This window comes from Musca autumnalis, unplaced genomic scaffold (genome assembly GCF_047663935.1).
Source record: "Musca autumnalis isolate F117 unplaced genomic scaffold, ASM4766393v1 scaffold_2, whole genome shotgun sequence".
Classification (NCBI taxonomy): domain Eukaryota; kingdom Metazoa; phylum Arthropoda; class Insecta; order Diptera; family Muscidae; genus Musca; species Musca autumnalis.
The window spans coordinates 11,795,461-11,813,036 of NW_027411755.1; the positions used below are offsets into that span (position 1 = coordinate 11,795,461).

Here is a 17,576-nt window from a genome sequence, read left to right on the forward strand (position 1 = left end):
GAGCTAATCCTTCCGAGATCACTTGAATAATCTGAAGTATTTGTGGAAGCCATTAACTCCTTAGCAAGAGGAAAATCCTGCAATAACATGGGTCAAAAATCCTAATCCCTTTTAATTGCCAAGACAGCAAATCACTTTCTTATAAATCCTTTTTCAATTCCCACTTAAACGGCTTCCAACATTCATGGTCATTGAAAAACATTTTGCAAAAATAACTGCTTCAGCTTAGTTCCGCAAAAGAAGATTCATGGACATTAAAATCTACTCTAGTTTAAATTTAAATCTGGAAACAGGGGGATTAGGATTAACCGCAAAATTTTCATATTTCAAATTGGGTAACATTTCCTGTGCTGCCTGCGACTGCTGCTTTATCGAAAAGAAAATCTCATTTGAGATTTGTCATGGTTCATAAAAACAAAACAAAGACAGCAGCAGCAGTATAATGGCAATTTAAACTTCTATATAAACAAATGTTTTTATTTGTAAAAATCTGCCAACAAAGGAAGCAGTAAAATGAGCATGCGTATGTACTTCCCTCCTTCACCCTCCCTGTCAGGCAAAAATAATAGCTGATATTGATTTAAAGAGAAAATCCTGGCTTTTGTTTTGGCGAACAATGGCATAAGCAGTTCGGCATGGATAAATATCACGTTTTAGCGCCGGTGCAATAAAAATTCAACATAGCCGTATGTAACAACAACAACAAAAGGGCCAAGATATCCTTTCCAAAGAATTTCACATCTTTCTGTGCAAACTATTTTTACGATCATAAAGGTGTTTTCTTGTCCCTTCGAACATCTTTTCTCCCATCATCCTGTTTTTTGCAAATTGTTATTTTATGACTTCAAGGGAAAGACAGACACAATAACCAATCAACCAACCAATATCCTCAATGAGTGGAAGAGAGAAGGAAGATCGTAAAAATTCTTAGGTAAAAAGGGAAAGGTTAACGGTGTCATGGTCGTTTTACATTCTCTGGAAAATCCCCTACCCTGTGAGCAGGCATAAAATTACACACACACACATATCCCAGGAAAAAGAAATTAATGAATGAAGCCAGACAGACAAAGGGGATTAGGGAAAGCAAACGTTGAACAATTGTTTTGGGAAAGGACACAACAATAACAACACGAACATGAAGTGTCAAACAATTACTGCTGCTGGTTGGTTGGATGGATGGATGCGGGACCATTCTACTGATCATTATTTTGATTAATGACATTGACCGATATAAAGGATGACAGGACGATAACAATAGGGAATTCGTAATCATTTTTATCAATTGTCGCAATGTGGTTTTTCTAGAACAGGGAAAACAGATGAATGATGTGATCAATTATTGCGCAAAACTTGTCACAGAAATGATTTGTAATTGTTCTTTGTTTTTCAATAGAACCTGAGCCAATTCCAAAAAAAAATATGGAACAAAAAAAATAAAAAAATCCTCCTGAAAGATCACCTGAGCTACAAAAGTCATCTGAGCATGAAAGGTGAATGTTAAAGAACATTTTTTCAAAGGTTACCTGAGCCACAAGAGTAAATGTTTAAAGAATATTTCATCAAGGACTATCTGTGCCTTAAACGTGGATTTTTCAAGGACAATCTGAGCCTTAAATGTGGATTTTTTAAAGAATAGAAAACATATTTTTTTAATGCCATCTGAGCCTTAATCGTTAATTTTTTAAAGAAAAATTTTTAAAGGGCCATCTCAGCCTTAATCGTGGATTTTTTTAAAGAATATTTTTTTTCAAGGACCATCTGAGTCTTAAAAGTGGATTTTTAAGGATATTTTTTCAAGGACCATCTGAGCCTTAAACGTGGATTTTTAAAGAATATTTTTTCAAGGCCCTTCTGAGCCTTAAACGTGGATTTTTTAACGAATATATTTTTAAGGACCATCTGAGCTTTAAACGTGGATTTTTTAAAGACTTCTGAGCCTTAAACGTGGATTTTTTAAAGAATATTTTTTTAAAGACTTCTGAGCCTTAAACGTGGATTTTTTAAAGAATATTTTTTCAAAGACCTTCTGACCCTTAAACGTGGATTTTTAAAGAATATTTTTTCAAAGACCTTCTGAGCCTTTAACGTGGATTTTTTAAAGAATATTTTTTCAAAGACCTTCTGAGCCTTTAACGTGGATTTTTTAAAGAATATTTTTTCAAAGACCTTCTGAGCCTTTAACGTGGATTTTTTAAAGAATATTTTTTCAAAGACCTTCTGAGCCTTTAACGTGGATTTTTTAAAGAATATTTTTTCAAAGACCTTCTGAGCCTTAAACGTGGATTTTTTAAAGAATACTTTTTCAAAGACCTTCTGAGCCTTAAATGTGGATTTTTAAAGAATATTTTTTCAAAGACCTTCTGAGCCTTTAACGTGGATTTTTTAAAGAATATTTTTTCAAGGACCTTCTGAGCCTTAAACGTGGATTTTTTAAAGAATATTTTTTCAAAGACCTTCTGAGCCTTAAATGTGGAGTTTTAAAGAATATTTTTTCAAGGACCATCTGACCCTAAACGTGGATTTTTTAAAGAATATTTTTTCAAAGACCTTCTGAGCCTTAAATGTGGATTTTTAAAGAATATTTTTTCAAAGACCTTCTGAGCCTTAAACGTGGATTTTTTAAAGAATATTTTTTCAAAGACCTTCTGAGCCTTAAACGTGGATTTTTTAAAGAATATTTTTTCAAAGACCTTCTGAGCCTTAAACGTGGATTTTTTAAAGAATATTTTTTCAAAGACCTTCTGAGCCTTTAACGTGGATTTTTTAAACAATATTTTTTCAAAGACCTTCTGAGCCTTTAACGTGGATTTTTTAAAGAATATTTTTTCAAAGACCTTCTGAGCCTTAAACGTGGATTTTTTAAAGAATATTTTTTCAAAAACCTTCTGAGCCTTTAACGTGGATTTTTTTAAAGAATATTTTTTCAAAGACCTTCTGAGCCTTTAACGTGGATTTTTTTAAAGAATATTTTTTCAAAGACCTTCTGAGCCTTAAACGTGGATTTTTTAAAGAATATTTTTCAAAGACCTTCTGAGCCTTAAACGTGGATTTTTTAAAGAATATTTTTTCAAAGACCTTCTGAGCCTTAAACGTGGATTTTTTAAAGAATATTTTTTCAAAGACCTTCTGAGCCTTAAACGTGGATTTTTTAAAGAATATTTTTTCAAAGACCTTCTGAGCCTTAAACGTGGATTTTTTAAAGAATATTTTTTCAAAGACCTTCTGAGCCTTAAACGTGGATTTTTTAAAGAATATTTTTTCAAAGACCTTCTGAGCCTTAAACGTGGATTTTTTAAAGAATATTTTTTCAAAGACCTTCTGAGCCTTAAACGTGGATTTTTTAAAGAATATTTTTTCAAAGACCTTCTGAGCCTTAAACGTGGATTTTTTAAAGAATATTTTTTTAAAGACCTTCTGAGCCTTAAACGTGGATTTTTTAAAGAATATTTTTTCAAAGACCTTCTGAGCCTTAAACGTGGATTTTTTAAAGAATATTTTTTCAAAGACCTTCTGAGCCTTAAACGTGGATTTTTTAAAGAATATTTTTTCAAAGACCTTCTGAGCCTTAAACGTGGATTTTTTAAAGAATATTTTTTCAAAGACCTTCTGAGCCTTAAACGTGGATTTTTTAAAGAATATTTTTTCAAAGACCTTCTGAGCCTTAAACGTGGATTTTTTAAAGAATATTTTTTCAAAGACCTTCTGAGCCTTAAACGTGGATTTTTTAAAGAATATTTTTTCAAAGACCTTCTGAGCCTTAAACGTGGTTTTTTAAAGAATATTTTTTCAAAGACCTTCTGAGCCTTAAACGTGGATTTTTTAAAGAATATTTTTTCAAAGACCTTCTGAGCCTTAAACGTGGATTTTTTAAAAAATATTTTTTCAAAGACCTTCTGAGCCTTAAACGTGGATTTTTTAAAGAATATTTTTTCAAAGACCTTCTGAGCCTTAAACGTGGATTTTTTAAAGAATATTTTTTCAAAGACCTTCTGAGCCTTTAACGTGGATTTTTTTAAAGAATATTTTTTCAAAGACCTTCTGAGCCTTAAACGTGGATTTTTTAAAAAATATTTTTTCAAAGACCTTCTGAGCCTTAAACGTGGATTTTTTAAAGAATATTTTTTCAAAGACCTTCTGAGCCTTAAACGTGGATTTTTTAAAAAATATTTTTTCAAAGACCTTCTGAGCCTTAAACGTGGATTTTTAAAGAATATTTTTTCAAAGACCTTCTGAGCCTTAAACGTGGATTTTTTAAAGAATATTTTTTCAAAGACCTTCTGAGCCTTAAACGTGGATTTTTTAAAGAATATTTTTTCAAAGACCTTCTGAGCCTTAAACGTGGATTTTTTAAAGAATATTTTTTCAAAGACCTTCTGAGCCTTAAACGTGGATTTTTTAAAGAATATTTTTTCAAAGACCTTCTGAGCCTTAAACGTGGATTTTTTAAAGAATATTTTTTCAAAGACCTTCTGAGCCTTTAACGTGGATTTTTTTAAAGAATATTTTTTCAAAGACCTTCTGAGCCTTAAACGTGGATTTTTTAAAAAATATTTTTTCAAAGACCTTCTGAGCCTTAAACGTGGATTTTTTAAAGAATATTTTTTCAAAGACCTTCTGAGCCTTAAACGTGGATTTTTTAAAAAATATTTTTTCAAAGACCTTCTGAGCCTTAAACGTGGATTTTTAAAGAATATTTTTTCAAAGACCTTCTGAGCCTTAAACGTGGATTTTTTAAAGAATATTTTTTCAAAGACCTTCTGAGCCTTAAACGTGGATTTTTTAAAGAATATTTTTTCAAAGACCTTCTGAGCCTTAAACGTGGATTTTTTAAAGAATATTTTTTCAAAGACCTTCTGAGCCTTAAACGTGGATTTTTTAAAGAATATTTTTTCAAAGACCTTCTGAGCCTTAAACGTGGATTTTTTAAAAAATATTTTTTCAAAGACCTTCTGAGCCTTAAACGTGGATTTTTTAAAGAATATTTTTTCAAAGACCTTCTGAGCCTTAAACGTGGTTTTTTAAAGAATATTTTTTCAAAGACCTTCTGAGCCTTAAACGTGGATTTTTAAAGAATATTTTTTCAAAGACCTTCTGAGCCTTAAACGTGGATTTTTTAAAGAATATTTTTTCAAAGACCTTCTGAGCCTTAAACGTGGATTTTTTAAAGAATATTTTTTCAAAGACCTTCTGAGCCTTAAACGTGGATTTTTTAAAGAATATTTTTTCAAAGACCTTCTGAGCCTTAAACGTGGATTTTTTAAAGAATATTTTTTCAAAGACCTTCTGAGCCTTAAACGTGGATTTTTTAAAGAATATTTTTTCAAAGACCTTCTGAGCCTTTAACGTGGATTTTTTTAAAGAATATTTTTTCAAAGACCTTCTGAGCCTTAAACGTGGATTTTTTAAAGAATATTTTTTCAAAGACCTTCTGAGCCTTAAACGTGGATTTTTTAAAGAATATTTTTTCAAAGACCTTCTGAGCCTTAAACGTGGATTTTTTAAAGAATATTTTTTCAAAGACCTTCTGAGCCTTAAACGTGGATTTTTTAAAGAATATTTTTTCAAAGACCTTCTGAGCCTTAAACGTGGATTTTTTAAAGAATATTTTTTCAAAGACCTTCTGAGCCTTAAACGTGGATTTTTTAAAGAATATTTTTTCAAAGACCTTCTGAGCCTTAAACGTGGATTTTTTAAAGAATATTTTTTCAAAGACCTTCTGAGCCTTAAACGTGGATTTTTTAAAGAATATTTTTTCAAAGACCTTCTGAGCCTTAAACGTGGATTTTTTAAAGAATATTTTTTCAAAGACCTTCTGAGCCTTAAACGTGGATTTTTTAAAAAATATTTTTTCAAAGACCTTCTGAGCCTTAAACGTGGATTTTTTAAAGAATATTTTTTCAAAGACCTTCTGAGCCTTAAACGTGGTTTTTTAAAGAATATTTTTTCAAAGACCTTCTGAGCCTTAAACGTGGATTTTTTAAAGAATATTTTTTCAAAGACCTTCTGAGCCTTAAACGTGGATTTTTTAAAAAATATTTTTTCAAAGACCTTCTGAGCCTTAAACGTGGATTTTTTAAAGAATATTTTTTCAAAGACCTTCTAGGCCTTAAACGTGGATTTTTTCAAAGACCTTCTAAGCCTTAAACGTGGATTTTTTTAAAGACCAACCATCTCAGCCTTAACATGGTTTTTTAAAGAATATTCTTTCAAAGACCTTCTGAGCCTTAAATGTGGATTTTTTAAAGAATATTTTTTCAAAGACCTTCTGAGCCTTAAACTTGGATTTTTTTAAAGACCAACCATCTCAGCCTTAACATGGTTTTTTAAAGAATATTTTTTCAAAGACCTTCTGAGCCTTAAACGTGGATTTTTTAAAGAATATTTTTTCAAAGACCATCTGAGCCTTAAACGTGGATTTTTTAGAGAATATTTTTTCAAATACCTTCTGAGCCTTAAACGTGCATTTTTTAAAGGAATATTTTTCAAGGACAACCTGAACATGAAACGTGGATTTAAAAAAAAAAATATTTTTGTCAAGGACAACCTGAACATGAAACGTGTATTTGAAAAAAAAAAAATATTTTTGTCAAGGACCATCTGAGCCTTAAATGTGGATTATTTAAAGAATATTTTTATTAAGGCCATCTGAGCCTTAAATATGAATTATTTAGAGAATATTTTTTTCAAGGACCATCTGAGCCTTAATCGTGAATTTTTTAAAGATTATTTTTTTCAAAGACCTTCTGAGCCTTAAACGTTGATTTTTTAAAGAATATTTTTTTAAGACCATCTGAGCCTTAAACGTGGTTTTTTAAAGAATATTTTTTCAAAGACCATCTGAGCCTTAAATTTTTTTAAAGAATATTTTTAAAGAACCGTCTAAGCCTTAAAAGTGGATTTTTAAAGGATATTTTTTAAGGACCATCTGAGCCTTAAACGTGCATTTTTTAAGAAATATTTTTTCAAGACCACCTGAGCCTCAAACGTGTCTTTTTAAATAATATTTTTAAGGACCTTCGTGGATTTTTTTAAAGAATATTTTATCAAGGACTATCTGAGCCTTAAACGTGGATTTTTTTTTTAAATTAGTTTTTCAGGGACCTTCTGAGACTTAAACGTGAATTTTTAAAGAATATTATTTCAAAGATCATCTAAGCCCTAAATGTGTATTTTTAAAGGATATTTTTTCAAGGACATCTGAGCCTTAAAATTTGATTTTTTAAAGAATATTTTTTCAAGGGCCATCTGAGCCCTAAACGTGTTTTTTAAAGAATATTTTTTCAAGGTCCATCTTGGACTTAAACGTGGATATTTTAAAGAATATTTTTTCAAGGACTATCTGAGCCTTAAACGTGGATTTTTTTTACGAAATAGTTTTTCAGAGACCATCTGAGACTTAAACGTGAATTTTTAAAGAATATTTTTTCAAAGACCATCTAAGCCTTAAATGTGTATTTTTAAAGGATAGTTTTTCAAGGACATCTGAGCCATAAATGTGTATTTTTAAAGGATATTTTTTCAAGGACATCTGAGCCTTAAAATTTGATTTTTTAAAGAATATTTTTTCAAAGACCATCTAAGCCTTAAATGTCGATTTTTAAAGGATATTTTTTCAAGGACCTTAAACTTGTCTCCTTTTAAAGAATATATTTTTATCTAACATTTGGAGTTTTTGAAAACATACTTTCAAAAACTATCTGAGTCACAAAAGTGGAGTTCTAGATGAGGGATCTGAACCAAAATTTGGAATTTTTGAAGAATATTTTAGAGTATTATTTGATCCACAAGCTTGGATTTTTTAATGAATATGAACCGAATTTAAGATTTTATGGATAACATTTTTCAATGACCATGACTATTCAGTGATAATGCCGAAACAGGTACTGGCTCGACAATAACATGTTCTGCTGGTTTGAATTTTCTTTCATAGCGCTAACATTTGCATATAACTTACAGACCGGCCGAATGTTTAATAAGAGGCAACAAGGCTTCATTGTGTGCACCCCAAGTACTGGCGGCCAGCGACTTGAGGATCTTGCCCCTACTTCTGATCTTGTCGCAAATAGCGGTGGATTGTGCAGACGACTTACAACATGCTATTGAAAATTACACCCAACATATTGGGGAAGTTAGTGGTCGGAATCCGGACCCCATCGACCAATATTTTCAGGGAGATCCTTATTTCAGCCATCCAGGTGGTGAACAGACTGGCAGTAGATTTAGCGCCGGATATTTTCATATTTCTCAGCTCTGAGAAAAGCTGCGGTTCAGAAAAGTACGGCGATCATAGGTCAGGTAGCCTGATTGTCTGAAACGATGCATGGTCTATGCATAGCTATTTATAATACCCATGCCAAGTCAAATCTCAAGGGCGACAAAAAAGAAATTGGTCTATATGATACAACTTTGTTGGCATACTTGTCTGGGTTCAGTAGAGGGACCACAATGCCTAGTCTTTTTGACTTCGAGATAACTGAGGATGGGTATTATCAGTAAATGGTAAATTCTCTAAACCCTTGCTAATCAGCGGTCCCATGACTTGGAAAAGTACGACGTTCAGAGGTTATGAAGTCGTGTGATCTGTTAACAGAGACAATGATAGGAAGCTGGTCTGACCCAAGCGAAATTACAGGTTGCCAGGACACGACATGTTGGTGATGTATTACGACGTGCGGCAATCTCCGCGTCTTCGTTCTTCAACTTGCTCGGTCAGCGCTGTACTCCTCTAAGCACTGCCTATTACGGACGGAATGACAAAGCTTATGGTGAGCATTGTAGTTCCCGAGTACCAGAGGGTTATTGACCTCCAAATTAGAACTAATCAAGTTTCAAGTTACTACCATTGTACACATTAAGCACCACTTCCTCGTCAGTACTACCCTTTACTGCAACTACCACATATGCCATGTATGGGTCACTAGAGTCAAGTTCTAGCGAGATAGACATCCTGATGTATAGGGTGTACGAGCACTTCGCACGACGTTGTGCCCATCGCAACGTTGCTAGCTACAAATGACCGTGAACTTTTTTCTTGGATCCCGATGACCATGATGTTTCTTCGACTCATTGATCTTGTTGCGGCGACCGTTGCAATTGAATTTCGCCATTATCACAAGAAGTATGGAATTGCCCCGAAAAAAGTTGTACCGCCGTGAGAGGCTCCGTGAGCAAAACCACAACATACAGCAAAAAATCAAAACTACCCGAAACATGTTTTGAAATTCAATATGGGAATTACCCAAAGAAGTGAACCGATATGGTACATACATATTAGAACCAGCCTATGTCTCAAAGAGTGGACCGATACGGGCTATTTTCGCAAATGGTCTAGGTTTGGACAAACTATTTCAAGGATTTCAACAGCTGACATTTGGAAAGAAAGCAAAACAACCAATGAACTGATTACGTTTCTACCTTAACGTCTTTCATGCACAGACGCTTGCTATCAGAAAAAACGAGAGTTGGTTAAACACTTATAAACAGTATCGCAGGACCCCTAAATATGAAATAGTGTTGCACTCATTGATATTAGAAAGTGTCCTTTTGTCCCGTCATGGGTGCTCATTGGAAATGGGGTTTTTACAAAATTTAGTGAAACCTCCTTGACTAAAAATGTTTAATTTTAATTTAAATTTTTAAAAACAATATTTATTATTTTCATTGCGTCAAAATATATTACAATTAATAAATATTTATAATTTGTTTTCAATATATGTATGTATAAAGTATATAACCAATTTCTTAAAAATATGTACAATCTTAGTTATAAACAATTAATAGCTAAAAATAATATTTAAAATTTTTTATAAAAATTATTCACAATCAAAAATGAAATAAAAAATAATCACTGGTTAAGAAGTCAATATTTCTAAAAGTCTAGAAATAAAACATTCCAAACTATCACAATTTAGGTGAGGGAAGGGTATAATATTGCAAAAAGTTTAGGCCAACCTCTTCAGCATTTGACCCATGCATAGGGCGGCATGTTGTTTTTGAAACATTAGGGCAAATGTTTGGGGATTGAATTGTAGCTGTTGTAGGCCAAATACCGGTGCCAAGGATGGCAACGCTAGTGGTGGTGGTGGTGTTAGGCTTAGTAATGGTGATGCCATGGGAGTTACTGTTAGTTGTGATGAGTTGATTGGCTGAGGTGTTGTGTTTGCAAAGCGTTTTTCTTGGTGAAATTCAGAATCGTCTTCATTATTTTCTACATCTTGGTGTTTACGTTTGCGTGGTGTATTATCTCCCAGGGCATAGGGCCTAAAAATATCACCGGCAGAAGATCTCTTGCTCTTGGTGGATGATTCATCCTTGTGGATGGACATGGATTCGCTAAAGTCATATGAATGTGACTCCTCTGGGAAGCCTTGATTTGGTGTTACAGCTGGCGGTGATGGTGTCCGTGTGCCAAATTTCTTGTGGGCATAACGATTACCTTGGAACTTTTTGTGTGTATAACTTGCCTCACGTTCGGCTAGATCCATAATTTGTGCAGGAGCCATTTTCTGTTGATTTCTTTTAGACTATTTTCTCCTAAAGCTTTTCCACTGATATTCCTTTACTTCTTCCTCGTCTAGCGTTAAGACCGACGTTGATCTTTACTCATTGATGTCTTAGCTGAATCTGTTACTATTTTCCAGATTATCTCTGGTTTATATAAGACAAATCATCCATTGTCGATTTTCGAATGACCTGTGTGTAATTTCCCCTTTCTTCCATTCAGGTACTTTTTTAAAGAGCAGCATCCATCCATACACGACCATCAATAAATTATCATTAACTATAACATTTATGACATATGCGACGACGGCGCACACATGGAGGTTATCACTGACCAGGTCAATTGATTTCCCAAAACACTTCTATTCTATTCTGCCTTTTACAACCCAAATTAGAAAATCTTCCAGTCAATTGGAAGGGCCATAAAAAGGGATTTATTTTTCCAAATGTGTCAAATATATTGTCAAGTATGTGAAAGGCGTCTCTTCAATTTAGATACCTGCGGGAGATCGATCGATTGTCTTTTCGGAATTATTACACTTTAAATGAGTGCCCGCGACCTTTTTTCCAAACGGCCAACAAGAGATTTTACCTGGGCATGTATTTGATTTGCCTGGGTTACAGAAGCACTACACAAGAAAGAAAGGTGTTGCTTGGTTGGTTGACCCAGGCAAGACGCATTGATCTAACAATGAAAACCAATTAATTTTTCATTTGGCTGGATTCTATTCCAACAGGGTCTGATGTAATCCCCTTTTGAAAATTAATGCTATTCATGTTGTTGTTGTGTTTTAATTAAAACTGGAAAATTGTTTACATTGATACGAATACGGGGAGGGAACATATAAAGGGAAATCCTCTATTCATTCGAAGATTAATGGGGAAGAAACAAAAGAGCCGAACCGGTTATACGTATGTAGAATAATTGATTACCTTTGGGACTAATAATCGAATGGCTTAATATGATACCTTTAAATGTAATATAAGAAGATTGAAGGGGCACCCTCCAAAACTGGTTTTAACCATATTACAATTTCTAAGCATTCATAAATAACGATTAGGCAAAGAAGTTTGATTTCAGTCTATGACTAAGTAAGGTGTTGAATACCAAAAAAATTCGTGCAGGAAATAGTACCAGCCGGCAAGCGCACTTGACGCATTTTCATGCATCGATTGTCTCCCAAAGATGTACTGACCATTTTAAATGACAACTCTTTAAGCGCCCTGCAAATAACAGTGAGAAAAGCAGAGTCATAGGTCACACACATCTTCGTGGCGAAGGTATTCAAAGTGCTGGACCTCGAACCTTTTAAATTTACATTTTCATGACGTAAAAGTTTTAGAAATGAGAAGTTTGTAAGCTGGATACCTCACTGAACATATTGATCGATGGTGTCCTGATTCCGACCACTAATTATCGCAAGATGTATGGAGTGATGTTTAAAAACATATTTAAGTCGTCCTCGCAAGCCATAGCTATTTGCACCAAGATCAGAAGTAGGAACAATGTTCTCAAGTCGCTTACCGGCAAAGAAACTTTTTTGAGCTCTTACAAAGCAATGTTGGTCTGTGGAAATCTATGTGCCGGCAGTGTGGCATGCAAATGTTAGCTGGCGGTGATTTCAATCATTTAGGTGGGATATTGAGGTCACAACCTTCAAAATACCGAAAATCAGGAGGTACCGTTCTATGGGGGCTATATGAAGAGGGGTACCTATACCGACAAATTTCAGGTGGAAAGTTGTATACCCTTAACGAAGACTTACTACCAAATTTCAGTCGCTTCGGTGGGATATTGAAGTCACAAGCTTCAAAATACCGAAAATCAGGAGGTACCGTTCTATGGGGGGCTTTACTAAGGCGTAGACCTGTACCGACAAGTTTCTGGGAGAAAGATTTATACCCTCAGCGAAGACTAAATACCAAATATCAGCCATTTCTGGGGAATATTAAGCCACAATCTTCAAAACACCGAAAATCGGGAGGTAAGTTCTATGGGGGCTATATATAAAGGCGTGGACCTATACCAACAAATTTCATATGGAATGTTTAATACCTCAAATGAAGACCAAATACCAAATTTCAGCCATTTCGGTGGATTAATGTGGCCACAACCTTCAAAATACCTAAAATCTGGAGGAACCGTTCTGTGGTGGCTATATGAGGGTTGGACCTATACCTACAAATTTCTGGGAGAAAGGTTTGTACCCCCAACGTAGACTAAATACCAAATTTCAATCATTTTGGTGTGGTAATGAGGCTAGGGCCACCGTGGTGCAATGGTTAGCACGTCCGCCTTGCACTCAGAAGGTCTGCGGTTCGAATCCCAGGCCAAGCAACAGCAAATTTTCAACGGTGGCAAAATTCCCCCTCAGTAATGCTGGCGACATTTCCTGAGTATTTAAGCCATGAAAAACTTCTCTACAAGTGGTGTCGTAAGACACGCAGTTCGGACTCGGCAATAAAAAGTAGGTCCCATATCATTGAGCCAATATGAATCGGCGTGCACTCATTGATATGAGAGAAGTCTCCCTTGTCCCATCTGGGATGTTTGTGGAACAATTATATATAATGAGGCTAAAACCTTCAAAATACCGAAAATCGGGAGTATCGTTCTATGGGGAATATATCAGAATGTGGACCTATGAAAACATTTTATGGTAGAAATGTTTCTTAGCCTCTGGAAATACAAAATTACAACCGATTCTGGGGTCAAATGGGACTAATACATTCAAAATATCGTAAAGTGACGCGTACTATATACGGGTTGTTATATGGGGGCTATACCAAAACGTGGACCTATATAAACAAACTTTGGTAGAAATATTTTTTAGCCTCTGAAAACACATAATACCAAATTACAACCGATTCGGTGGTCAAATGGCACAAATATCTTAAAAATTCCTTAAAACGACGACGCTTCGCGCGTCACTTTGTATGGGGGCTATACGAAAACGTGGACCTACATAGCCCGCTTTCAATACCAAAAGTCCTACGTACATATAATAGATTTTACTCATCCTTCCTTCAAAGCAGAAGACAGTTAGCTGACAAGGCAAACACGAGTCACTTCTATTTGTATTGGCCAGGAGGAACTAGATAACTGCTATAATCATTGAAAGTCCGGGAGCAAGCTGAGTTTAAGCATTAAGATCTGATAAAATTATCATTTTTCTAAATAGCCGGCCTTCGGCCGGGGTTTTAAGACTTTTTACTATGGACAGGTGCAAATCTAGGGCACGGGAACAAAATATTTTTTAAATTGAAAAATTTTCTCTAAGTCCCGGTCCACACTAGTGTGAATTTCATTGAAAATATTCATGAAATTAGGCGTTCTTAAATCGAATTCCCCACTACAGCAATTTTATGATTTTACTCTACTATGGAAGTCGATCTAGAGACGCATAATTTCATGCAATTTTTTCAATAAAATCACTCTAGTGTGAACCGGGACTAAGTAGCCGGCCTTTAACAAGGGAATTTTCGGAACGTCAGAGGCCCATATCTCGGGATGTATAGACTTCCGCAATAAATGTTGTATATATTTGTGATCAGGGTAACGAGACCTATCTGTGGGAAAAATTTGGTCCCGATCCGAGCTAATGCTTAAACTCAACTTAAGCCAAACTCCGTATCTATGGTTATCATGTCCCGTACATATTTGAGGTTATTCTGAACGAAAATTCCCCGTGAGTTTTTTCACTTTCTCCCTTAAGTTGTAGCAGCGGAAAGACAAAAACTCGCGGGGAATTTTCGGCATAAGACGGTAATACACGCGCACACCCGTATTTTTTAAACACAGGTAGGGTTCGTACTACTAAACACAAAAATATATAGATCATTTCTGGGAAGTCCATACTTCCCGAGATATAGGCCTTTAAAGTTCCAAAAATATGTAGCCGAAGGCCGGCTAATTAGAGAAAAATTAATAATTTAAATAAACTTTTGTTTCCGTTCCCTAGATTTGCACTTGTCCATAAGAGAAAGTCTTAAATCCCCGGCCAAAGGCCGGCTAATTAGAGAAAAATTTATAATTTAAAATACATTTTTGTTCCCGTTCCATAGATTTGTCCCTGTCCGAAGGCTGGCTATTGCAAAAGAAAATTATAATTTAAAAGAAAATTTGGAACTTTAATATAGAGGCAGGGAAGTATGGACTTTCAAGAAATGCTATATTTATTTTTGTGTTCACGACAACGAGACCTACCTGTGGTAAAAATTTAAAAAAAAAATCTGGTGTGCGCGTGTATTCCCGTCTTGTTCTGAATTTTCGTTCAGAATAATCCTATGGGCCCCTCATTCAATTCCATGAGAAATCTAGGCTGATTTATCTTTCTTTATACATATGCCAAAATTAGTAAACACTAACAACGGCCCTGTTTCTTTCTTACTATGCACCACAACAACAGCCAAACATGGTAAAATTGGAAGTATGCTGCCCATTGGATTCTTCTAACATTTACATGGAGGTACTAGGATAAAAAGATGATGAATCAGCTTAAATAACTAAATTTAACTACTTACCTTATTATGGATGAAAAAATTTATAGATTAAGCTCGTTCTTTTAATAATTAACCTTGTTGTGGTTGTTTTGCACAGAATCACTTGTCTTACTAAACCAGTTTTTACAATTCGTTTTCTAATTTAATTTCCCCAATTCCTTTGATACATATTTGACGTTATTTGTAAGAAAACTGAAGTTATTTGTCATTTGTTTTTGTTCCACTTTCGATCAAATCCTGAGCTCCAATCTCTCAAATGGCAGTTACTTTTAACTCTCCCCCCAGTAACTGTCATTAACCAGAGTAAATTGGGGCTAATGAGCAAAAGAGATATGCATTTATTTGTCAAATGCTACCGTTTGATTAGAAATGAGAGAATCATATAACAAGACTATGGAGGAAAACAAAATAAACTAATCAAAGAGGAAGCTATTTAAAAACACTTTGAATTTAATAAAAAAGTAAAATTTATACGAAATAACATAAATAATAAAGGAAGCACTGTAGATAGCAACATTTGTAAAGGATTCTATACGAAAAGGTAAGCTTTTAATGCACTCTCGCAAACATTAAAAACAAAATAACAGATTGATGTTGTGATGGCTAGGATGTGGGGTGCTCGTGTAATTTGAAAAGTAGATAAAAAATAGTTATTAATTTCTTTTATAATTTTAGAAAGATTTACTATACTTGCTTCCAACAACATGTTAAAGGGCCATCCAAAGGATTCTGGAGTTTACTTATCCAAAAAACTCAGGTGTTGATGTCATGAATTACGTTATTGTTTAGCTATTGAAATTTATACATATATCGGAAGGAAAGCCCTTTAATACCAAAATTGTAATTACAAAACCACAAAGTCATTTCAATACCAAAATCATTAAAATGGCTCCAGCATTAAGCATCGATTTAACACAACAACAGGATAACAATAGCAAACATACAAGAATTCAAAGAAATCGAAATCGTTATACCCACAAGAAATATGGGGCTCGTTGTCCTGAAACCTATCACCATGAGATGACTGCAGAACAACAACATATTATTAAAATGGCCAATGAAAACAATACAACCACCACCAGCCCCCAAAAAACGTCACTAGGCGGTAAGCGAGTTGGTGAAATCTTTCGTCCATATGCCATCGATGATGACATGACAACACCACGTAAACGTAAACATCAGGAGTTAAATGATGATGAAAATTTTGAATGCAAGAGATTTGCCCCATCAACAGCAGCAGCTACGGTAACAAATGAAATGGATATTGCCTCCTACTTTACACCATACTATATTCCTCCACCAATGGCTCCCTTAACTTATCAATGGTCCGCACAACTGGAAATGAATCCAGAGATTTTTACCGAGATACTACAGAAACAACATGCTGCCATGTATATGGGAGAAATTTTAAAAAGAATGACCATGGGTTGATTTGTAGAATATTAGTTTCTTTAAGAATATTAAATGCAACAATTGTGATAAAATTAAAAAATTGGTGGCCTGTAACTTTGTGGTGATTTGAAAATCAAAGAGAAGTACTGTTATTACAAATGTCTTGGACTTTGTTACATATTCGATTAGTTCGAATGATTGAAAGCTCTCAGTTTTTTTATTTTCACATCTCCACACAGATGCGGGCCCTCAATATTTGTATTGTAATATGTATTATTTTTTTAAATTACAATTTACTTTTAAGTGATTTTAATTTTATGTAATAATTGTATGCCTTTTTAAACTTAAATTGTAAATTTTTGTTAAAATGGATTAATTTGTATTAATTTTTGAATATTTATTATTAAATGGCATTATTTTATTGACGAAATATAAAACCTAGATGTTGAAGTTTATTGGACCCGTTCTGCATGAAATTGTGGTATTGTCAAGACAGTCGATATTTAACTTTAAATGCGATCAATCCTATGACCAATCAAAGCCATATCATGGCATACTGTGACTCGCATATATATTTCTACGAATAGAAACTAACGATCAAGGAAGAATATGGACAATGTGGATGGAGTTCGCAATGGTTTTTAATATGTCAAGCTCCAACAGCAGGGTCTACGACTTGTTCGGGTTAATTCTCCGACAGATATGTGTGGTTGTTGTTGTAGCAACACATACATATGTATATGTTCGTTCGTGTATTATTTCAGTCATCAGGTTCTGGTTACTTTATATCCAGACTCAGGAATTCTAATTCTGCAACCTGGACTGGTTGCGTCCATAAGAATCAGGGGAGAGGTGAGGGGTTAGCTGGGCAGCTAAACAAATGCAGTGTGTCGTGTGGTCCCAATCCACATGCGGGCATGTGTTGAGTATCGTGGTATCAATTCGGGCCCAATACGAATTGAGGCGACTGCATCGCCGGATCTACAAACAAAAACATTGTTCCACAACATCCCATACGGGACAAGGGAGACTTCTCTCATATCAATGAGTGCACCCCGATTCATATTTAGCTCAATGATATGGGACCTACTGTTTATCGCCGAGTCCGAACGGCGTGTCATAAGACACCACTTGTGGTTGAAAAATGTTTGATGTTGCCTGGCCGGGGAATCGAACCCCCG

General features: G+C 34.6%; 1 protein-coding gene across 2 annotated transcripts in view; it reads right to left on the bottom strand.

The window, feature by feature from the left end:
• The window catches only part of LOC141392136 (uncharacterized), a 144,910-nt gene extending 129,737 nt beyond the window's left edge, over positions 1 to 15,173 (bottom strand). For both annotated transcript variants that reach the window (XM_073965090.1, XM_073965089.1), the window contains exon 1: positions 15,025 to 15,173. The gene's annotated coding sequence lies outside the window, so the exon portion shown is untranslated. The remainder of the gene's footprint in view (positions 1 to 15,024) is intronic.
• Between the last annotated feature and the right edge of the window lie 2,403 nt (positions 15,174 to 17,576).